The 21621-nt window shown below is 37.5% G+C and overlaps 1 long non-coding RNA gene across 1 annotated transcript in view; it reads right to left on the bottom strand.

Annotated features, from left to right (window-relative positions):
- Positions 1 to 216: 216 nt before the first annotated feature.
- The window catches only part of LOC110144402 (uncharacterized), a 42410-nt gene continuing 21005 nt past the window's right edge, over positions 217 to 21621 (bottom strand). Inside the window, exon 4 of the long non-coding RNA XR_011483096.1 lies at positions 217 to 361. This is a non-coding gene — a long non-coding RNA (uncharacterized lncRNA). The remainder of the gene's footprint in view (positions 362 to 21621) is intronic.

Below are 21621 nucleotides of genomic sequence, written 5' to 3' on the forward strand. Positions count from 1 at the left end.
AGACACTGAAGTTCAAAAGTTTTATGTTAATATATATACAATACCAGTATAAGGGTCGCATTCAGAAAAAAATGCATTATGTCAATTTAAAGCTGATTGATTATTCTCTTCAACATTATTTATTAGTGGTTCCTTATTGTCCTTGTTTCCATAACAAAGATCAGTCAATATTTTGACAACAATACCCTTGACACATTTTCCTTTTTTTCATTCTCATTGCTAACTGCCTGATTTGGACCTTCTTTGTCTTCAAGTAGCTCATTGCTGAAGTAGCTTCTTACATGGCATCTCTTCCTCCTTCCTCATCTCTTCCTCCTTCATAGTTCTGTCGTATTATTTTATTCACACACCTCCAGAGATTCTGTATGGATCACAGAATAATATACAAACTTTTTAATCTGGCATTCAAAACTCTTACAATATGGTTTCAACATATTTCTATTTTTATTTTTCTAATCATCTTATCTTAAATTATGCAGATGAGTTTACCTTGAATTCCCCTAAACAGTTTTAAATACTCTTTCATTAAACTTGTTTCTTGGCTCATGCTGTTTGCATCCTCTGTCTGAGACAACTTTCCCTCCTATTCAGTAGGAAGGAATCTTATTTAAATTAAATCTTATTTGTTAAATTAAATTAAATTTTATTTGTCGCAAAAGTTGAGCTCCAATGAGCCCCTTAAAAAACTTCTCCATACCATGCACTGGAAGTAGTATTTCTCTCTGAATCATTGAGCACTTTATAAGTATCTCTTCTTTGTAGCCCTTATAAATGTTGTGATGTTTTGTTTATTTATCAATATCTTTCTCTCCTTCTAGACAATAATATCTAAAGGGGGAAGAACCATACCTATTTATGTGTTCATTCTGTTCCCAGGATCTGACAGAGTATCTGTCACATTGTAGATGCTCAGTAGGTAGTTAGCAAACAAGTAGCTGAATCAACATCTCTTAAGATCCATCAGTTTTTTAATTCATGAGGGTAGATATTTGTATCTATGTCTTGTCTTTCGTAATAAACTATTAGCTTCTTGAAAGCAATAAGTCTGATTCTGTTTGGTATCCCACAAAGAAAAATGCCTTCCATGTTGAGAATATTCATTTATAAATATTATTATTAAGAATTATTCATAGAAATATATTTATTAATAGTTGCTAACAGGGCAAATTTAGGAAAAGACACAGCTTTAGAGTCCTGTAGCCCTATGTTCAAATCCTGGCTTTGTGAGGTTAGAAAAAAAATATTCAGTAATATTTTCCAATTAAAATAAGCATTATATTTTATATCATTCAAAGAACTTTCACATATACCTCGGTTGATTGTCAAACAGGGTTAGATAGTATTACAACCCCTGATTTACAGATTAGGCAACAGAATTGTGAAGATAAGGCAATTGAGGCTTAGAATAGGGATTCAAACTAAGGTTTTTGGAGGTCAAAGTCTGTGTCTTTCCCATTTTCTTTAGTATATTGGCAGCATAGATGCAGATCAAGGGATGTGTGCCTTTGAATAATAACTTTTTTCCCCTAGAATTCAGGCCTCCTTTATTCCTCATCCACTGTTATGACCTCTGAAGGAGCACATTTGGAGTTTCTGTTGTCAGGATAAAAAGGCAGGAGAATATGTGTGGTAAGTTTTGGAAACAAAGCAGATTAGGTCCATTTTCATACTTGACAGGAGGAAACTACAATAAAGTCATAAAATACTTTTTTTTTTTTCCTCTCTGAAGTCTTCTTCACCAAACAGGTACAAAGTGAAAACTCATCACTTTTATTTAAACCAGAGATCTACTTCCTTTCTTTCTGTAAAAGCACTTGATCCCTGTGATGAAGCCCAAATCCAAATCAAGAGAAAAACAGCTCTTATTTATTACGCAGTTTGCTCTCATTATGTTCTTCCCAGAAATGAATCCCTGTCCCTCTCGGACTTTCTTTCACAGGACGCTCTGATCTGGCTCTCCCTCTCAGCACCAGGCGGGTTGTTTTGCCTGGCTTATCCCATCAATAGAATGCTCAGCTCCCTTTTCTCACACTCACAATCCAGCAGACCGTTTTCCTTGGTCATCAACAGAGAAATGGACAGACTGCACTTCTGCCAAGTTTCAAAGTGCTCTCGCCCTTCCTGAAGGATGCAGAATATTTGCTTTTTACCCAAAACATCTGGATACCTTGTGTGAGTAACCCTCTCCAGAGGGTGGTGGGTTGTTTGAAAGCAGATCATTCCAGTAAAAAATGTTTAGGCAGTTTAAGACAATTCTGATAGAACTTGGTAACAAAACAAAACAGACATCTTCCCCACTGCAGTTTCTACTCAATAGCAGGTGAAACAATAAAAATATTGAGCAAGCAAAATTAATCTGTATCCAGAGAATTTTAATAACAAAATTTCAAACAAATAATTCCACATAGATCCTCTGGGGTTTTGCCAGTAAGTCTTTAACAATCTGTTTTTAATAGCCAGACAATATACTACAGCAGCAGGCATTGAAGAATAATCAAAATACTTTGTAAATAACAAATAAAAGCTAGAGTGATGCTCAACACAATTTCAAAAAAGGAACAAAACAGTGACAGCAAACATTTTGGCTGAACCACATGGAGTACCAGATATGACATGGATTAAATAATATCTATCAACTGGATGGCTGAGTATGACAGCCTCCATTCTTAATCCAGAGCAATGTGAGGGGATGTAGCCTGACTACAACTTCCTCTGTGTGAGTCAGATGTGCATGCTTAGTTGCTCAGTCATGTCTGACTCTTCGTGACCCCATGGACTGTAACCTGCCAGGCTCCTCTGTCTGTGGGATTCTCCAGGCAACAATACTGGAGTAGGTTGCCATTCCTTTCTCCAGGGAATTCTCCTGACTGAATTGACCTGGGATCAAACCCAGGTCTCCTACATTGCAGGCAGATTGTTTACCATCTGAGCCACCACCCTACGAGCCAGACAGCTAAGGGTTAATACAGATCTTATTAACAAATGTACTGGAATCATGAAATTTGGTATGTTTTTCCTTTTCTTTTATTTATAGCCCCAAAACCATCTCAAAACTTCAGAAATAAAAAATAAGTTTTAACAAGACACTTTTTTGGTAACCATTATTTCTCTAGTTAGTGTAACACCTCATTTGTCCATCACCAGTGAGGGAACACTTATTCTTCATAAATTAATTTTCCTATAAAAGAAAGCAAGTTTCGTGTTCAAAGGAATAAATTTCATTTAGATATTTTTTCTGGAACTCTTTCTAAGAGATATTACATACTGAACAGGATTTGACCTTTTCTGATGATTCAGAGATATCATTATGAGCATCAATCACTGTGAATCGCCACCAACTCCTTTCTCTTAAAATGCACACACTGGAATCTCTCTCAAGCTGAAAGAAATGTTTATTTTGATCTTATCTGCTTGAATTACTCCCTTTATGTTCTTTTTAAAAATAACTTCATTGAGATATAGTTCATATACATTGCAATTCGCTCAAAGTGTACAATTTAATGGGGTTAGTATATTTATGGATTTGCACCGTCACCATACTCAATTTCAGAATACCTTCAAAAAGAAACTCATACCCTTTAGCCTATCATTCTCCTCACTGCTCATCCCCTCCAGCCCAAAGAAGTATTAATCTACTTTCTGTCCCTAGATTTCCCTATCCTGGACTTTACATCAGTGGAGTCATATAGTTCAAAGTCTTATGTGACTGACTTCTTTCACTTGGCATAATATTTTCAAGATTCATCCATACATCAGTATTCCATTCCTCTTTATCACCAAATAATACTCCATTGTGAGGAGTAGCAGATTGAAAAAAAAAAAAAACTCATTTCTCTGTTGATGGACATTTGGGTTTCTTCTACCTTTGACTCTTTTTAATTATGCTGCTATAAACATTCATGTACAAGTTTCTGTGTGGGTGTATACCTTCATTTCTCTTGAGCATATACCTAGGAATCTTATTCCTGGATCATTTGTCTATTCTGTATTTAATTGTTTAAGTAACTGCCAGGTGGTTTTCCAAAGCGGCAGAACCATTTTACACCCTCTCCCTCAAACCTCAACAGCATACGAGGCTTCCAATTTCTCCACATCCTTGGCAACATCTGTTTTCTGACTTTTTGTTTCTAGCCATTCTGTGGGGTCACAAAGAGTCTGACATGACTGAACATTCCACGCGCGCACATGCACACACACACACACACACACACAAATTCTCGTGGGTATGAAATGGTACTTCATTATGATCTTGATCTGTATTTTCCTGGTCGCTAATGATGTCAAGCATCTTGGCCATTGTGTGTGTGTGTGTGTGTGTGTGTGTGTGTGTGTGTGTGTGTGTGTGTGTGCGTGCGCGCGTGCACGTGTGTGTGCGGCTGTGTGCATGTGCTTGGTCATGTCCAACTCTTTGCAATCGCGTTGACTGTATGTAACTCACCAAGCTCCTCTGTCAATAGGATTTTCTCAGCAAGAGTACTGGAGTGGGCTATTTCCTTCTACAGGGATCATTTATATATCTTTGTAGAATTGTCTATACAGATCCTTTGCCCACTTTTAATTGATTTGTCTTTTTACTATTGGGTTGTAAGAGTTCTTCATATATACATAAAGTTCATTATCAGATATGTGATTTGCAAATATTTTTTCCCACTCTGTGGGTTTTTGTGCTTTTCTTTGATGGTGTCCATTTCCTGTAATTTCCTTCTGCTCTTGATGCTCAGTTACTTGAACGAAGTTCCTCATAGTCCTTCTGGTCTGCTACATCTCACTTCTCATTCATTGCTAAAATCTACTGTAATGTGGTGTCAATACACACTACTCCTTTGAAACCCTCTTACTAAGGCCAAATTGTTCTTATCAGGGCCAAAGACGCCTTTTTTATTGTTAAATCCAAAGGCATTTTCTTAAAGCTCATTCTACTTGACTTTTGACTCTTGGCAGTGGTCAATCTTCCTTTCTTTTAAAGTGTCTCCTTCACTTCCATGCTACCATTTTCTCCAGATTTTACTCTTATTATGTTAACAATTCCTTATTTTCTTTCTCTGGTCCTTTAATTCTATTTACACTTAAATGTTGATGTTCCCCAGAGTTTAATCCACCATCATCTTTTTAGAATATGTATTCTCCTTAAATGATCTCATTTATTTCCATGCCTTCAATTTCTGTTGATAACTCCCCCAATAAAACTCCAACTTCCACCTTGTTCTAAAGTTCAGAACTAGTTTTTTTTTTTTTTTTTTTTTTCTAAGTATGAGTAGCTACCTCTTAATCACTTATAGATCCTGCAGGCAGCTAAATGTTTTTGAAATACCAAATACATTTTCTCTCTCATTGTTTATCTTCTCTTATTCTCATAACATTGGGGCAAGGAAGCTTGGAATCATTTTCCATTAACCTTTTTCTTTTATGTTGGTCTCACATTGGTCATCATGTTGATTTCATCTACTAAGTGTTTTTCTAATCTTTTCCTTTTGTTTCCTCACTACTGTCATTGCCTTTCCAAAAACTTTCAAAACCACTTATTAGGATTATTTTAGTATAGTCTAATTCCCTTCTTCCATCATGTCTCCTGTTCAATCCATCTTTCTCACTTTGGTTAGCATTAACTTTCTAAAATCCCCTTTGCATTAGCAGCCTTTATGTTAACCAGTTGACTTCCTGAAACCCACAAGATAAATTCAGATGACTTTTTTCATTATATATCAAATCCCTTAATTAGTTTTCCCCTTGTCTGTTTCTCCTGTCTTGTCCATGATCCAGAAATTTTAATCTTCTCTTCCTTCAAATTGCTGTATTCATCTTTTTATTAGTATGTAACAAAGTCCTAGAAATTTAGCAGCTTAAAATGATATAAATTTATTATTTCATAGGTTCTGTGAATCAGAACGCTGGCACACTTTAGCTGTGTCTTCCACCCAGAATCTCACTAAGGTGAAATCAAGGTATCACCCATCTGTGTCTGTATATGGAAGCTTAACTAGGGAGAGAGCCAGCTCCATATTCCTTCAGGTTGTTTGTAGCATTTATTTCCTTGCAGTATAACTGAGGTAGTCACTTTATTACTCGTTGCTGTAGGGGCCACTGTAACTAGGAATCACTCTCAGCTTCTTACAGGTGACTCTCAGTTCTCCATCACAGGCTCTGTCTACACTGTGGCAGTGTGCTTCCTCAAGGTCAGTAGGAGAATCCCTCTCTTAAATCTTTTAGCGTCTTTGAAGAGCTCATCTAATTAGATCAGACCCACCCAAGATAATCTCCATTTTGATTAACTGAGAGTCAACTGATTAGAGACCTTCATTCAATCTGTAAAATCCTTTTGACACATAATGCAATATAATCGTTGAGTGATAGTCCATGATATTCACAGGCATGTCCTGCTCACACTCAAGGGGAAGGGATTATACAGGACATATTCAGCAGGGATGGGAACCCTGGGGGGTATCTTAGAATTCTGCCTGCTGTACACAGCATGCTCTTTCATTAGTTTTCATGCTGCAAAGTCTATCCTTTCTTCCTACTATATCCTTCATTACCTTTCTTCATTATCAATTTGGAAAGCCCTTGATGGCTTTTAACAGCAACTACAGACCTTACTTTTCCATTAAGTCTTCAAGACAGATCAGTTTTCCCTTCTCTAAGTTCTTACTGCACTTTCTTTTTCTCTTATAACTGCCTATGTTTCTGCTTTCCCAGGTGAACTGTACATCTCAAGGGCATGAGTTGCATTTTACTTGTCTTTGCTTCCCGAACCCCAGACATGTGTTAAATTCTTAGTAAATGGGTATTCAATGAAATAATCCATCTCTCTGTTGTGTAGTAAGGCCATAATAACCTCATGTCTGCAGGAGTGAATAGAGCTTTTGGGCACATAGCAAGTGTCCTCAGATTGACACTTTTAAGCCAGTTTTTTTTTTGTTTGTTTCATTTTGTTTTGGTTTTCCCTGTTCCATTGCATTATCAGATTGTCTAGTGTCATTGCTTCTTGGAGTCAGGGAGCCTGGCTGCAAAACCACTTCTGATTTTTTGTATCCAAATGATGTGGACCAGGAAACAAGCTAATTGAATATATTAGATTTTAAGAACAAAATATGAATACAATGAGCTTTCATTGATTGTTGGAAAGTCTCTTTTATGGGTGTAGTACTTGACTGTTGGCACAAAGACTGCAGAATCAATTTTGACTGTTTTTGTAGGAATTCATCCAGGTACTTGAAAATCAGTTAGCAAAGCTTTCTGGGTAAATGACCTTTAAATAAGCCAGGGCCAATTTAGTGTTCACAAGATCGATCATTTGGAAAGTTAAGTTTTTATAGAAGATACCTAAAAGCAAGAGAATTTATCCACCCTTTTACTGTTTTGCCTATAAAATTATTAACAAATGAAAGTTTTCAAGGAGCTTAACGAGAGTCTTGATATGGGAAAAGTGAGCTCATAATATTTCCTTCAAACTTAAATCTTCAATTTACTTGTTTTTGTCATTTCATTCGTTAGGTCTCTCTAGTATAGAGATAAGATCATGAATTCATGTTTTAGAATCAGGCATCAAGTTCCCAAGGGACCTTGGGAGAAGGTCCCCAAAAAAGTGGAAATCAATAAAACAGATCTCAGTGGAAATAACTATAAATTTGGAGCTGCCCAAGTTCTATATTCCAAAGACTACAGTGGCAATTTGCCAGGAGCTTGAGGGCAATGCTTAATTTGCACAGAAATTTATATAAATTTTAAAATTTTGAACATGTATGCACATGCTTAGCACTTGCTTATAGGTTAATGTCTTGCTTGTTTTCATCACTTATGAAAACTGCAAGATGGATAAGCTTTTTTCTCAGATCACTATTAGGCAAAAACGGCAGATCTGGAATTCATGGTCATTGTTTTAAAATAAATGTACTGGTTCTAAGCTAGGGCCTGCTTATTGCTGTGCTTATTGCCCTGTTAACATAAAATATGCTTCATAGATAGTATCAATGAGGCATCCCCAGAAACCAAATATTAATATAACATTCATAGCAGGTTCAATGCAGAAAACTGTGATTCTCTTCCAAGTTCAGACACAGACTTTCTGTTTGTTTTGATGTTATTCTGAAACCACAGCCTCTCAAAGACACAAATTTATTGAATGAGTTCTTTCATTGTTTTTTGTTTTTGGTAGGTGATGGCTTAGACTGTGCATTGACTATGTGCAGAGAGTAGTGACATGTATACAGAATAAGGTTTTTTTTAAATAACAAATCTATTAAGAAAGCAAATATTCAACTCTTAAAACCATTTGCAGTCAAGAAGATACAGGGCTTTGGAAACTGAATATAACCATAATATAAAGAACTGACGTGGAATAGGGAGAAGACGAGTCAAGAATATCCAATTTGTTGTGCAAAAGCTTTTAAGTTTAATGAGGTCCCATTTGTTTATTTTTGCTTTTATTTCCAATATTCTGGGAGGTGGGTCATAGAAGATCCTGCTGTGATTTATGTCGGAGAGTGTTTTGCCTATGTTCTCCTCTAGGAGTTTTATAGTTTCTGGTCTTACACTTAGATCTTTAATCCACTTTGAGTTTATTTTTGTGTATGGTATTAGAAAGTATTCTAGTTTCATTCTTTTACAAGTGATTGACCAGTTTTCCAAGCACCATTTGTTAAAGAGGTTGTCTTTTTTCCGTTGTATATTCTTACCTCCTTTGTCAAAGATAAGGTGTCCATAGGTACGTGGATTTATCTCTGGGCTTTCTATTCTGTTCCATTGATCTATATTTCTGTCTTTGTGCCAGTACCATACTGTCTTGATGACTGTGGCTTTGTAGTAGAGTCTGAAGTCAGGCAGGTTGATTCCTCCAGTTCCATTCTTCTTTCTCAAGATTGCTTTGGCTATTCGAAGTTTTTTGTATTTCCATACAAATTGTGAAATTATTTGTTCTAGTTCTGTGAAGAATACCGTTGGTAGCTTGATAGGGATTGCATTGAATCTATAGATTGACCCAGCAATCCCACTCCTGGGCATACACACCGAGGAAACTAGATCTGAAAGAGACACGTGCACCCCAATGTTCATCGCAGCACTGTTTATCATAGCCAGGACATGGAAGCAACCTAGATGCCCATCAGCAGACGAATGGATAAGGAAGCTATGGTACATATACACAATGGAATATTACTCAGCCATTAAAAAGAATTCATTTGAATCAGTTCTAATGAGATGGATGAAACTGCAGCCCATTGTACAGAATGAAGTAAGCCAGAAAGATAAAGACCAATACAGTATACTAACGCATATATATGGAATTTAAAAAGATGGTAATGATAACCCTATATGCAAAACAGAAAAAGGGACACAGATGTACAGAACAGACTTTGGGACTCAGTGGGAGAAGGCGAGGGTGGGATGTTCAGAGAGAATAGGATTGAAACAAGTATACTATCAAGGGTGAAACAGACCACCAGCCCAGGTTGGATGCATGAGACAAGTGCTCAGGGCTGGTGCACTGGGAAGACCCAGAGGGATGGGATGGGGAGGGAGGCGGAAGGGGGGATCGGGATGGGGAGCACATGTAAATCCATGGCTGATTCATGTCAATGTATGGCAAAAACCACTACAATATTGTAAAGTAATTAGCCTCCAACTAATAAAAATTAATGGAAAAAAAAAAGAATATCCAATTTGGATTCTACTCTTCTTCCTGCAATTTGGGAAAATCTGTAAAACCCTGTTCAGCTCAGTAATCTAGTAAAGGAAACATTTGATCATAAGAGTTATATGAATACATTCCTGAAAGGAGAGAGTCAGTTCAGTTGCTCAGTCGTGTCCGACTCTTTGTGACCCCAAGAACCGCAGCACGCCAGGCCTCCATGTCCATCATCAACTGCCGGAGTCTACCCAAACCCATGTCCATTGAGTCGGTGATGCCATCCAACTATCTCATCCTCTGTTGTCCCCTTCTCCTCCTGCCCTCAATCTTGCCCAGCATCAGGGTCTTTTCAAATGAGCCAGCTGTTCGTATCAGGTGGCCAAAGTATTGGAATTTCAGTTTCAACATCAGTCCTTCCAATGAACACCCAGGACTGATCTCTTTTAGTATGGACTGGTTGGATCTCCTTTCAGTCCAAGAGACTCTCAAGAGTCTTCTCCAACACCACAGTTCAAAAGCATCAGTTCTTCAGCGCTCAGCTTTCTTTATAGTCCAACTCTCACATCCACACATGACCACTGGAAAAACCATAGCCTTGACTAGATGGACCTTTGTTGACAAAGTAATGTCTCTGCTTTTTAATAAGCTGTCTAGGTTGGTCATAACTTTCCTTCCAAGGAGTAAGTGTCTTTTAATTTCATGGCTGAAATCACCATAAAAGCCTCCAATATTTCACTAGTTAATTACTTGTAACTGTATAAAATAAGAATAAAAATAGTTGAAACAACACAAAAGAATGGATGATGACCAAACTGAGCAACTATAAACATAAAATCCAGTAATTCTTTACAGCCTATAGGTCTGAAAAGGATACAGTCACTAAAATGTGAGCACTATTAGAGTGAAAATCATGTTCAATGTATGATCTCCACTGACTGGTCTAATTTCAGGTCCTATAGTCACCCCTTAAGTCCTTATTGAGCTAAATAATGATAGAGGCTCTGTTATGTAAGACTATGACTGAGTCTTGGATTAAAATATGTGGTCTTAGAAATGGATTAGCACATAATAGATAATCAGCATAAGGAAGATTGGAGAAAACTCTGACACAAACCTGGAGAGATGTTTTCCTATTCCTAGTGAAGTACTTCATCTTCTTTAGCAAAGTGGTACTAATGATGATTGATAAACCCATGCCAATGATGACTCTAAAAGTATCTATAGGTATTACATACATATAAATGCATGTAATATATATGTCTGTTTAGATTAATAGTATAATATTCTATAATGCTACTTTAGTCTTTTCCAAACACACATAAAATCTTGAAGTCTAACCACCTGAAATTGAGAATCAAATCCCACTTTTCTGGGAATTCTACTGGCCAGAATTTAAGGGCAGGGTAAGAACTTAGGACGACTCATAAAAAGGCACCTGTCCCTGTTTGGTACAATTTTGTATAGCCTGATGCCTTCAAGTTTAAGAATAATAACATAAGCAGAACAGATCTATACCAAAAGACCTTATGGTACAATATTAGTGGAAACAATTGAATAATTGAGTTTCATTGAGTATTTTGGGGAATTTGAGAGTGAGTTAGAGAACCATAGCTAGAGTGGTCTTTTAATAAATATACTCTAGCAAGCCACCACTTCATGGCAAATAAACAGGAAAATGGAAATAGGGACAAACTTTATTTTCTTTGGCTCCAAAATCACCAAGAATGGTGATTACAACTATGAACTTAAAAGACACTTGCTCCTTGGAAGAAAAGCTATGACAAACCTAGACAGCATATTAAAAAGCAGAAACATCACTTTGCTAACAAAGGTCTGTATAGTCAAAGCTGTAGTTTTCCCAGTAGTCATCTATGGATATGAGAATTGGATTATAAAGAAGGCTGAGTGCCAAAGAATTGATGCTTTTGAACTGTAGTTCTGGAGAAGACTCTTGAGAGACTTTATCTATACAATTTAATTCTTACCAAAAATCCACTGTATTTGAAGAATATGACTTGATCACCATTCTTGATACAAGACTGACCTCTTCCATGAAGATTTTTTGATTTTGCTCACTAGATTGTGCACTGAACAAGGCATAGCCAAAACCTGATTCATCTCTACACAGTTAGTACAGGGCATACCTTATAGAAGTGTCTGATAAATGTGGCTTGAATTAGGTTGAATTACAAAACAGATGGATTGTCATTTACTCTTCTTTACTGCAGCTCTATGCACATGGTTGAAGCATCCATGTGATACAGGCAGGGTCTTACACAGCGTACAGAAACACAGGCTGTTTGGGGTATAGCTCTGAAACAGGTGGCCATTGGCTGACTCCCTCTTTCAATCACGCTGCTTCTCTTTTCTTGGAATAAAATACAGTAATATTCCACTTTTTAGTTTCTTTTCCTCATTCCTTCCAAATTGCAAGTAGCTTTCTATGATATAAAACAGCATTCATCATAAACTCAGAAATGTAACACAAACTTTCTCTCCCACATCCCTCTACTACTCTTTCAAATACTCCCTGTCTTCAGTTGAAGTTGAGGATAACTAAACACTATTACTCACTGTAAATAGAAAGGGATGGCATTGAGACTGAATGTTTAATTTTAATTCCTAATATAAATGTTTCATCAAAGCCATAAAATCTTCATGGCAGTTCACTTTCACATGTTCTTTGCCAGTTAAGGAGAGTAAGTAAGGAGATAAATGAATGTTGAATCACACTTTAAAGAATGGATCCAATCAACATTTTCAACACAACCATCAGGAGGAAGACAATGAATAACCTTCCAGTTTTGAAATATAAATGCAACAAGGACTACCTCAAGAATGTATCATAGAGAATATTCCTTGAAAAACTGATATGAAAGGGAGGTTCAAAGACAGACTGCAAGTGACTGTCTTAGGAGACAGGAAAAAGCAGAAAAAGAGGAGAGAAAATTCTTTCTATTGAATATACCAAGAGAAAAAAACTAAAGCCTCTGCATTAGTTTTCTAGAACTGTGTGACAAAACACCACAAACTGAGTGGTTTAAACAACAGAAATTTCTTGTCTCACAGTTTTGGAGGCCAGAAGTCTGAGATCAAGACATAAACAGGTTGGTTCCCTTTGGGGGTTGTGAAGAGGAATTTGTTCTGTGCCTCTCCTCTAGCGTCCAGGTGGTTTTCTGGCATCTTTGGCATGCATGCATGGTAAATTGCTTCAGTCATCCAACTCTGTGTGACCCTATGGATTGTAGCCCACCAGGCTCCTCTGTCCATGGGATTCTCCAGGCAAGAATACTGGAGTGGGTTGCCATGCCCTTCTCTAGGGGGTCTTCACAACCCAGGGATCAAAGCAATGTCTCTTGTGTCTCTTGCACTGGCGGGTATGTTCTTTATCACTACTGCCACCTGGATTCCTTGGCATATGCAAACATAGTCCTGATCTCTGTCATTATCTTCATATGGTGTTCTTACTGTGTGCATGTCTGGGTTCAAATTTGCCCTTTCTATGAGGATACCTAATTTGTATTCCCTGGCGGCTCAGATGGTAAAGAATCTGTCTGCAATGCAGGAGACCCGGGTTCAATCTCTAGGCTGGAAAGATCTCCTGGAGAAGAGAAGGGCAACCCACTCCAGTATTCTTGCCATGGACAGAGGAACCTGGTGGACTATACAGTTCTTGGAGTTGCAAAGAGTCGGACATGACTGAGCGACTAACACTAATCGCTAAGTTGTATTGAATTCCTACTCCACTATGATCTCATCTTAATTATTATACAGCCATGGGTTTCCACATATGAATTTGGGGGGACACAAGCAATCCACAGCAGCCCTCTTTTATTATACAGAGAGAGTTCATGTTGATGGTGCGATTTTTAAAAATTTTTTGAAGGATAATTTCTTTACAGAATTTTGTTGTTTTCTGTAAAACCTCAACATGAATCAGCCATAGGTATACATATATCCCCTCCTTTTTGAACTTCCCTCCCATACCAACCCTCTAGGTTTATATGGAATCCCTGTTTGAGTTTCCTTAGCCCTACAGAAAATTCCCATTGGCTATCTATTTTACATATGGTAATATAAGTTTCCATGTTACTCTTTCCATACACCTCTCCCTCTCCTCCCCTCTCCCCATGTCCACAAGTCTATTCTTTATGTCTACTTCTCCAGAACTGCCCTGTAAGTCAATTCTTCAGCACCGATTTTGTAGATTCCGTATATATGCGTTAGAATACAACATTTATCTTCCCCTTTCTAACTTACTTCACTCTGTATAATAGGTTCTAGGTTCATTCACCTCATTAGAACTGACTCAAAGGTGTTCCTTTTTATGGCTGAGTAATATTCTGTTGTGTATATGTACCATTACTTCTTTATCCATTCATCTATTGATGGACATCTAGGTTGCTTCCATGTTCTAGCTATTGTAAATACTGCTGCAGTGAATAATGGGATACATGTGTCTTTTTCAATTTTGGTTTCCTCAGGATATATGCTTTGGAGTGGGATTGCTGGGTCGTATGATGGTTTTATTTCTAGTTTTTTAAGGAATCTCCATAATGTATGGAGATGTATGTATCAATTTACATACATAGTGGCTGTATTGATTTACTTTCCCACCAACAGTGCAAGAGTGTTCCCTTTCTCCACACCCACTCCAGCATTTATTCTTCGTAGACTTTTTGATGGTGGCCATTCTGATCGGTGTGAGGTCATATCTCATTGTAGTTTTGATTTGCATTTCTCTAATAATGAATGATGTTGAGCATCCTTTTATGTATTTGGTAGCCATCTGTATGTCTTCTTTGGAGAAATGTCTGTATGTCTTTTCCCCACTTTTTGATTGGGTTGTTTGTTTTTCTGGTATTGAGTTGTATGAGCTGCTTTTATATTTTGGAAATTAATCCTTTGTCAGTTGTTTCATTGGCTGTTATTTTCTCCCATTCTGAGGGTTATCTTTTTACCTTGCTTATAGTTTCCTTTGCTGTGCAAAAGCATTTAAGTTTAATCAGGTCCCACTTATTTACTTTTGTTTTTATTTCTGTTACTCTAGGAGGTCATAGATGATATTACTTTGATTTATGTCATTGAGTGTTCTGCCTATGTTTTCCTCTAAGAGTTTTATAGTTTCTGGTCTTAAATTTAAGTCTTTATTCCATTTTGAGTTTATCTTTGTGTTTAGTATTAGGAAGTATTCTAATTTTTCTCTCTTACATGTAGCTCTCCAGTTTTCCCAGCACCACCTATTGAAGAGGCTGTCTTTGCCCCATTGTATATTCTTGCCTCCTTTGTCAAAAATAAGGTACCCACAGGTGCATGGGTTTATTTCTTGGCTTTCTATCTTGTTCCATTGGTCTATGTTTCTGTTTTTGTGCCAGTACCATACTGTCTTGATGACAGTAGCTTTGTAATATAATCTGAAGTCAGGAAGGTTGATTCCTCCAGCTCCATTTTTCTTTCTCAAGACTGCTTTGGCTAATTGGGGTCTTTTGAATGTCCATATGAATTGTGAAATTTTTAGCTCTAGTTCTGTGAAAAATGTCATTGGTAATTTGATAGGGATCACATTGAATCTGTAGATTATGTTTGGTAGTATAGTTATTTTCACAATATTGAATCTTCCTACCCAGCAACATGGAATATCTCTCCATCTGTTTATGTCCTCTTTGATTTCTTTTGTTAGTGTCTTATCATTTTCTGTGTACAGATCTTTTGTCTCCTTAGGTAAGTTTATTCCTAGATATTTAATTATTTTTGTTGCAGTGGGGAATGGGATTGATTCCTTAATTGCTCTTTCTGATTTTTCATTGTTAGTATATAGAAATTCAAGTGATTTCTGTGTATTGATTGTGTATCCTGCAGCTTTGCTAAATTCACTGATTAGCTCTCATAATTTTCTGATACAATCTTTAGGGTTTTCTATGTACAGTTTCTTGTCATCTGCAAACAGTGAGAGCTTTACTTCTTTTCGGATCTGGATTCCTTTTATTTCTTTTTCTTTTCTGATTGCTGTAGCTAGGATTTCTGAAACTATGTTGAGTAATAGTGGTGAAAGTGGACACCCTTGACTTTTTCCTGATCTTAGGGGGAATGCTTTCAGTTTTTAAACATTGAGAATAATGTTTGCTGTAGGCTTATCATATATGGCCTTTACTATGTTAAGATATGTTCCTTCTATGCCCATTTTTTAAAGAGTTTTAATCATAAAAGCGTGCTGAATTTTATCAAAGGCTTTTTTCTGCACCTATTGAGATTATCATATGGTTTTTATCTTTCAACTTGTTAATATGGTGTATCACGTTGATTTACTTGCATATATTGAAGAATCCTTGCATCCCTGGAACAAACACAACTTGATCATGGTGTTTGAGCTTTTTGACATATTGCTGAATTCTGTTTGCTATAATTTTGTTGAGAATTTTTATGTTTATGCTAATCAGTGTTATTGGCCTGTAGTTTTCTTTTTTTTTTTTGTTTTATCTTTGTCTGGTTTTGGTATTAGGGTGATGGTGGCCTCATAGAATGAATTTGGAAGTGTTCCTTCCTCTGTAATTTTTTGAAAGAGTTTTAGAGGGATAGCCATTAACTCTTCTCTAAATGATTGATAGAAGTCTCTTGTGAAGCCATCTGGTCCTGGGCTTTTGTTTTGGGGGAAATTTTTGATCACAGTTTCAATTTCAGTGCTTGTAATTGGGTTGTTAATAATTTCTATATCTTCTTGGTTCACTCTTGGAAGATTGAACTTTTCTAAGAATATGTCCATTTCTTCCAGGTTATCCATTTTATTGCCATATAGTTGTTCATAATAGTCTCTTATAATCTTTTGTATTTCTGCATTGTCTGTTGTAACCTCTCCTTTTTTCATTTCTAATTTTATTGATTTGACTCTTCTCTCCTTTTTTCTTGATGTGCTTGCCTAAAGGTCTGTCAAATTAGTTTATCTTCTCCAAGAACCAGCTTTTAGTTTTACTAATCTTTATTGTTGTTGCTTTCATTTCTTTTTCATTTATTTCTACTCAGATCTTCATGATTTCTTTCCTCCTGTTAATTTTTGTATTTTTTGTTCTTCTTTTTCCAGTAGTTTTAGGTGTAAAGCTAGGTTGTCTATTCGAGGTTTTTCTTGTTTCTGGAGGTAGGATTGTATTGCTATAAACTTCCCTCTTAGAATTGCTTTTCTGCATCTCATAGGTTTTGAGTTGTTGTGTTTTCATTGTCATTTGCTTCTAGAAATTTTTTGACTTCCCTTTTGATTTATGCAGTAACCTATTGGTTATTTAGAAACATATTGTTTAATCTCCATGTGTTTGTGTTTCTTACAGTTTTTTTCTTGTAATTGATATCTTGTCTCATAGTGTTGTGGTCAGAGGAGGCATTTGATATGATTTCAACTTTCTTAAATTTACTGAGGTTTGATTTGTGACCCAAGATATGGTCTATCCTGGAGAATGTTCCATGTGCACTTGAGAAAAAGGTGTATTCTTCTGCATTTGGATGGAATGTCCTGAAGATATCAATGAGCTCCATCTCATTTAATATATCATTTAAGACTTGAGTTTCCTTATTAATTTTCTGTTTTGATGATCTGTCCATTGGTGATGTGCGTGGAGTGTTAAAGTCTCCTATTGCTATTGTGATACTGTCAATTTCCCCATTTATATCTGTGGCATTTGTCTTATGTATTGAGGTGCTCCTATGTTGGGTGCATAGACATTTACAATTGTTATGTCTTCCTCTTGGATTGATTCCTTGAACTTTATGTAATGACCTTCCTAATTGCTTGTAATCTTCTTTATTTTAAGGTCTATTTTGTCTGATATGAGGATTGCTACTCCAGCTTTCTTTTGCTTCCCATTTGCATGGATCTATTTTTCCATCCTCTCACTTTCAGTCTATATGTGTCTTTAGGTCTGAAGTGGGTTTCTTGTAGACAGCATACGTATGGGTCTTGTTTTTGTACCCCTTCAGCCAGTCTGTGTCTTTTGGTTGGAGCATTTAATCCATTTACATTTAAAGGAATTATTGACATATATGTTCCTATTGCCATTTTCTTAATTGTTTAGGGTTGATTTTGTAGCTCTTTTACCTACTCTTGTATTTCTTGACTATTTAAGTCCCTTTAACATTTGTTGTGAAGTTGGTTTGGTGGTACTGAATTCTTTTAACTTTTGCTTGTCTGAAAAGCTTTTTATTTCTCCATCAATTTTGAATGAGGTCCTTGCTTGGTACAGTAATCTTGGCTGTAGATTTTTCCCATTCAGTGCTTTAAATATATCCTGCCATTCCCTTCTGGCCTGCAGAGTTTCTGCTGGAAAATCAGCTGTTAAGCATGTGGGGTTTCCCTTGTATGTTCCTTGTTACTTCTCCCTTGCTGCGTTTAATACTCTTTCTTTGTGTTTAGTCTTTGTTAGTTTGATTAGTATGTGTCTTAACATGTTTCTCCTTGGGTTTACCCTGTGTGGGACTCTTTATGCCTCTTGAACTTGATTGACTATTTCCTTTTCCATGTTGGGGAAATTTTCAACTATAATCTCTTCAAAAATTTTCTCATACCCTTTCTTTTTCTCTTATTCTGGGAACTATAATTCAAATGTTGGTACATTTGATATTGTCCCAGAGGTCTCTGACACTATCCTCAGTTCTTTTCATTCTTTTTACTTTATTCTGCTTTTCAGAAGTTATTTCCACCATTTAACTTCCAGCTCACTGTTTCATTCTTTTGCTTCAGATATTCTGCTATTGAGTCCTTCTAGAATATTTTTAACTTCGGTAATTGTGTTGTTTGTTTCTGCATGTTTATTCTTTAATTCTTCTAGGTCTTTTTAAATTGATTTTTGCATTTTCTCCAGTTTGTTTTCAAGGTTTTTGATCATCTTTACTATTATTATTCTGAATTCTTTTTCAGGTAGTTGGCCTATTTTCTCTTTATTTATTTGGATTCTGTGTTTCTAGTTTTTTCCTTCATTTGTGTAGTATTTCTCTGACTTTTTATTATTCTTTCTTTCTTTTTTTTTTCTTTTTGACTTACTGTGTTTGAAGTCTCCTTTTCCAAGTCTTCAAGAAAAGTTGAATTCTTTCCTTGAAGAAGGTTGATTCTTTCTTCCTTTTGGTTTTTGCCCTCCTAAGGATGGTCCAGCGGTTTGTGTAAGGTTCGTATAGGGTGAGATTTGTGCTGAGTTTTTGTTTGTTTGTTTGTTTTTCCTCTGATGGGCAAAGCTGAGAAAGGTGGTAATCCTGTCTGCTGATGATTCAGTTTTTATTTTTGTTTTCTTTGTTGTTCAGATGAGGCTTCCTAAACTGGGTGCTTCTGGTGGTTGGGTGGTGGTGGGTCTTACAATCAAGTGGTTTCTCTGGTGTGAGTTCTCACTATTTGATACTCCCTAGGGCTAGAGCTCTCGTAGTCTAGCGTCTCGGAGTCAGTGCTGCCACTCCAAAGGCTCAGGGCTTGATATCCAGTCAGGAACAAAGATTCCACAAGTGGCTTGTTAATGGTATTAAGTGAGATTGAAGCAAATACCCCAAAATGAGAAACCAAAGATGAACCCCAGATATATGGTAGTTACAAAATCAGGCAAATAATAATCAGAATAATGGAATATACACATATACATATACACTCATGAGCAAAGTCAAAACAGTCCAACAAAAATAAAGTACAGGAGATTCACCCAGCAAACAAAGGAAATAACAATTGTATTTACCAGCTAAGAACAAAACTAACTAAGCACAAACTGGAAAACAAAAACCAGTTAAGAACTAAACTAACTAAGCATAAACTGGAAAACAAAACTAAAGCAAAGTGCCAAGTGGGGAATAAAGCAATGAAAACAAAACTAATATGTTGAGAGGGAAGGAAGGAAATAAAAGAAAGAAAGAATAGATATGCAAATTTAAATAGAGGTAGATGAAGAAGATTTATATACATTAAAGTTTAACTGCAAGATTAACTCAGAAGAAGAGTAGAAAAGGATAACAATGGAATAAATGTAGAAAAAAATAATAGGCTTAAAAATTAAAATTGTAAAAAAGAGAAAAGAAAAAAAATGGAAGAAGAAAGAAAAAAAGGAAAATTCCACAGAACTGCAAAAATCCAATGTAGAGGCAGAGGTTTATAACAACAATAAAAAATGTGACTGGTGGGGGGGGGAGTTTTAAAACTTAATTAAATTTCATAGTGCCAATAAAATCAACAACTACAACAGAAGGGGAATGAAAAGGAAAATAAAAATCCAAAAGAATCTACAGAACAAGTCAAAACATAAGAATAATAAATGTTTTTCTTGAATCACACTATCAGAGTCCTTTTCCTTGCTGGGAGTCACAGTCCACCTCACCCCCCTAGAATTCCCTCCAACACTGTGCTGATCTCTGGACCTCTTGTGCGGGCAGCTCAGATTCTAATCTGATCCTACTCCTCTGTGTTCTTACCTCCAATGTCCACAGCTATCAGAACTAGAGTGTTTTCTATTGTGGGAGCTCTCAGTGTCCTTTTATATATTCAATAGATACAGAGTCTGCCTAGTTGATCATGTGGGTTTAATCTGTGGCTTGTACAGCTGGTGGAAGGTTTTGGGTCTTCTTCCTTAGCTGCACTGCCCCTGAGTTTCAGTTCTGGTTTTATTTCCACCCGTGCATGTGGGTCATCCACTGGGGTTTGTTCCTGGAGTTGCCCTGGAGGACTTGTGTTTGCCCTTGTGAGGGCCAGGGGTGGAGGTGGTGCAGCTGCTTTTGTCTCAGGATCTGTGGCAGCACCTCCTATTCAGGGGAGTTGGCAGCTAGGGCAGCAGGAAATATAGTGCTCTAGAAGGATATGAAATCAGTATTGGCCAATATGCTCCAATATATTTCCCTAGAGAACCCCCTGGCAAAGAAGCCTGGCAGGCCACAGTCTACAGGGTTGCAAAGAGTTGGACATGACTGAAGTGACCCTGTGCACTTTGATGCAAGATTTTTTTGTCTGTGTCACTCTGCCCCAGTGAGAGTTGAGCGTGAAGGTGGCACAGCTGCTTGGCTTGTGGGCACGCTGGCAGCACCAAGTGTGAAGGAACATGGACTGCCTCAACCCCAGGAGTTATGGCCCTATCAGAGTGTTTTTTTTTTTGAGCCTCTTGTAGCTGGCAATCAGAAGGTCTCTTTGGCCAGTCTTTCTCCATAGCTCCGCCCATTCAGGCACTTAGAGGGCTCCCTTGCCTGGGGTCCTTCTCTATTGTTCGATGGACCAGGCACATAGAGGGGCCCCCTGGCTGGAGTCCTACTCTGTAGATCGGCGCTTCAGTCACTTACAGGAGCACTCTGGGTTGGGTCCTGCTCTGTAGTTCGGTGCATCAGGCGTTTGGTGGGCCAGCCTCTCTATTGTTCAGCTGCAGATGCTGGTGGTGGGGAGAGAGAGGCTATGGTGATGGCTCCAAGCCCTATGTGTGATTCACCAGTATCGCCTTGCTCTCATGGCTGCCTGGCTTTCCTCCACGGGTGTTTCCCACCACAATCTCCTCCCTCACATCCCCTTGGTCCATCTCTCTGCGGTCAACAGCAGCCCTCGCCCTGGGATTGCTCCACAATCCCTAAAGTCCAGCTCCCAGTCACTGCACCTTCCAGGGCACCTGTGTCCCTGTCCAAGTTAAGTATGGCTGCAGCAAGGACTGTCTGATTCTCATTCCACTTAAGCTGCCACAAATCAGCTGTTTCACTCTCAGCTTAAATGTTTCTCCTCTGACTCAGACAATTGCCCTGATGTGGGGATCGGATCCCTGCTTCATTTCCCCTACCTGCTGAAGGCAGGTCCAGTCCTACTAACACTCCTGTTTTTCCCCCTAGTTCCTTTGTCCTACCAAGTTTTGCTGTGGTTCTATTTATTCTTTTCCACTGGCCAGGTACTCCTCTCTGCTCTCAGCTGGTGTTCTGCATGCACTTCTGTGTTTGAAAGTGTATTCCTGATGTATCCATGGAGAGAGATGTACTCCATGTCCACCTACCCCTCTGCCATCTTATTCTCTCCCTGTATGCGT

This window comes from Odocoileus virginianus, chromosome 23 (assembly GCF_023699985.2).
Source record: "Odocoileus virginianus isolate 20LAN1187 ecotype Illinois chromosome 23, Ovbor_1.2, whole genome shotgun sequence".
NCBI lineage: Eukaryota > Metazoa > Chordata > Mammalia > Artiodactyla > Cervidae > Odocoileus > Odocoileus virginianus.